The 3,431-nt window shown below is 37.5% G+C and overlaps 1 long non-coding RNA gene across 1 annotated transcript; it reads left to right on the forward strand.

The window, feature by feature from the left end:
* Window positions 1-293: 293 nt before the first annotated feature.
* On the forward strand, window positions 294-2,053 carry LOC103646528 (uncharacterized). Its single transcript, XR_562245.3, has 2 exons — window positions 294-712; window positions 1,607-2,053. It is a non-coding gene; the product is annotated as an uncharacterized lncRNA (long non-coding RNA).
* Window positions 2,054-3,431: the final 1,378 nt, after the last annotated feature.

The following is a 3,431-nucleotide window of genomic DNA, read 5'->3' on the forward strand; positions in this document are numbered from 1 at the left end:
AAAAAACCGATTTCACATTTATGTTTCTAATATTTTTACAAATAAATTATTTTTTAATTAACAATATTTGTGTTTCATTTATCATAGCACTTAATTATTTTAATCCTTATTCTCAAATTACTGTAAGCAGGGACTAAGTTGATTTCAAATTTATACTACAAAAAGCTAATTTTTCTAGGTAACTACAGAAAAGCTAAACTCCTTTGGTTCAACTTCTAGGTTTTAAAAGCAGAACCAAAGAAACCCTTAAGACTCCCTACAACGTTTTGTTGATCGTGTTTCACCCCGTAAATGTGGCAGGCGTCCGATGGTGAATATCGAGTCGACACAAATGTTTCCCTCGTCCCCTCTGTTCCCTTGGTGGCCCTCTCCCTTGCACCGTCGACACGATTATCGGTGAGCTTTGTCGATGTCGGAAGCGAAGCTGGGAAGCAGGCGTCGATAGTCGAGCTGGTCTGGGGAAGGGCTGCTCGCATTGGACGGTTTCCCTCTGCGAATCAACAAGGAGCCAGGAGCATCGGATGCCATGAGTGCCACCAAGCACCGGCGACCTACAACATGTGCCCTTCGTCCCAAGATCGCCAACGACAAATGTATTCAACTCGTCCATTGCAAGATCCAAGCTCGAAATAGAGAGAAGCAAACGAATCGCATCGTTGGTGTCGTCCTCGTCTTTGATTCGACCGAGAGCCCCAGATTGAAGTCTTGTCAGGTGATAGAATCCTGCTCCTTCCCCTAGCTTATCAGTTGGATTATTTTATTTCCCCAAATTTTTTGGTTCGATGAACCCTAATTTCATTGGATCCAAGTATATCAACCCGATTTAGTTAACTTATTCCCATGTTTGGTGCACTGTCAGAAAATTACATGTGGTTGTTAGCACAACGACTTTGCTGTTGAGGTTCTAAGTTTGATGTATGGAGTAAAGTTATCATAGATTTGATTTAGGGTCTGATGGCCTTCTACTATTTGTATGTCGATCTGTTACTTTTAGCTAATGAATTCAAAAGATGTTGCAAGAACCAAAACCGAAAACCAATTACCTGAAAACCTATCAGTTGGTACAATATAGAATGCAAACTACCCTGATTGGTTTCTATATATTTTGTAGAAGACATATTACTTTTCATGGGTTTAAGGTTTAGTTGGCACATGATATACTCTACCCGTCCCAAATTAGTATTCGTTTTAGCTCTTGGTTTTTATGTCTATATTTAAATGGATGGTGATGAATCTAGACACATATACAAAACATATACATCAAATATTATATGAATCCATTAAAAATCTAAAACAAATTTTAATTTGGGACAGAGGGAGTAGTATTCATGGTAAACCAAGTTGAAGTCATACATATACCCCTCATAGCTACTATATACCTTACATACCATTTGTTCAAGAATTTTTTCATCCAAACCAATCTCCCCTTAGTATCTTATTGCTCTTGATATCACATTTTTTATCATGTATCCAACTATACAAACTTACTATGTATAAGAAGCCTTTTACAATTTTACTAGCCTCTAAATTTCAATGGTGCCTCCTCGTTTAAGTTATTTGTCATCCTTCAATGCATTGTTAAATACTAATTCTTCCACAATTGCAGTTTCTTCAATTCCAATCCATGAAGTGGCTTAGGCTAATGCTAATACATTGGGAAATACAAAAATCTATTGCAGACACATTAATCTTCGTTTCCTTATGTTACATGTAATAGGCAGGTGCTTGGTGTCCCATGGAGAGAATAGAGTTGATGTGTTTCATTTAGATTACTTCATGTGTCGGGCTTTAATATTATATGTCTCAAAGAAGGAAGGAGTAATAGGAGGAAAATCGAAATAACATGTAAACCTAGGAAAAATGAGCCTTGGTGGGTTATTCAGTGATTCTTGTTGTAGTATAATGTTTTTTCGAATAAGGTGGCTTGCCATTATTCCAAGATGGGTTATGTATTGTGAGCTAAGGTTAAAACCATAACCATGCTTTTCTTGTGTCAACTATCTTTTCATTTTCATCTGTACCCTATAATTTAGGTACTTGAAGTTGTGGATCAGTTTGAACGAGTCTGTCGACATAAACCATAAAAAAACTCTATGGCCACATCTATGGGAAATTTAAAAGTTGACTATAACTAGTAGGGATTTTATTGAGTCTGGTTTGATCAATACTGAATCCTGATAACTAAAATAATACAAAAAATTAAGTGATTAAAGATTTTATTAGATGATGAACACTAACATCCAAAAGTGTTTCATGTAGAATATGGAGTCAGATAATGAAAAGCTCCAAAAAGCCCTGGCTTCCATGCTATGAATCGTTGAGGTTCAATGTGCCTCCATCATAGATGTCGTGCATGGTGCTTTTGAACCATGGAACCTACTAGAGTTTAATGATTTTAAGCAGGCCTTAGTCAACATCGAGTCCATTGTCACAGACCTTGATCAACTTTCCCTACAACGCAAGTGTGAGGTTAGGAGCATAGACCAAGGGAATGATGATGAGGTTGTCAATCCCAATGATATCGTTCCAATGGACTACGAACCTCGGAACAATGCTGATTGCTACGACTACAATGATTCCCTACTCAGAGTCTCTAGTGACTACTCCGATTAAAACATCAGTCATTCATGCCATGTTTTATGAACTTCTCAAAGTTTGTGTTAGGTGAATGACTCTATGTGATGTTGTATTTAATGGTTACTATGTTTGTTCCATAAAGGACAGTATGAACATCTAAGTTTGTGTTTAGGTGCATGACTCTATGTGATGTTGCGTGTTATGGTTGTTGTGTTGGCTGCATCCCTTCGAACAATAAGACTTATTATGTACCATCAAATCTTCCATTCCAATAAAGGGTGCAACATATTACTTGAATTGTGTGTGTTCATACCATTTTATAATTAATTGAATTAGTTAATTAATATGCAAGATTGTGGCATCTCCTTTTTATTTTCTAGGATGTAATTAGATTGGACCAACCTGCTGCCACAATATGTGCATTTGCTTAGCTAACCAATAGTGGACAACTAGTAGCTTGGAAACACCCAATGCAATGATTCGGAAAACAGGATCAAGAGCAGTAGCTACAGGAAAGAAGCTTGTGCCGAGGATAAAGCTGGCAAACTTTTTAGGAGATGAGAATGTCAGGATTTGTTAAGCATGGCTTCTAGATAGTTGTAACCATATTATCAGCACTGGCTAAAAGTGCCAAGGGTTCTAGAACCAAATAAACCAAGCATACAACTTAAGACGTGGAAACATTCTAGAATGGACTACAAAAGCTCTGATGAGTAGGTGGGACAACATCAAAACTCAGTGTTAGTTATCTTGGGGTACACGTCAGTTGTCCTTCGACAGAATCCTAGTGGCCTTTATGATGCTGAGAAGGTACGTGGTACTCGGGATACAAACATTAAGCCTATGCTCATCTT

Source organism: Zea mays, chromosome 2 (genome assembly GCF_902167145.1).
Source record: "Zea mays cultivar B73 chromosome 2, Zm-B73-REFERENCE-NAM-5.0, whole genome shotgun sequence".
NCBI lineage: Eukaryota > Viridiplantae > Streptophyta > Magnoliopsida > Poales > Poaceae > Zea > Zea mays.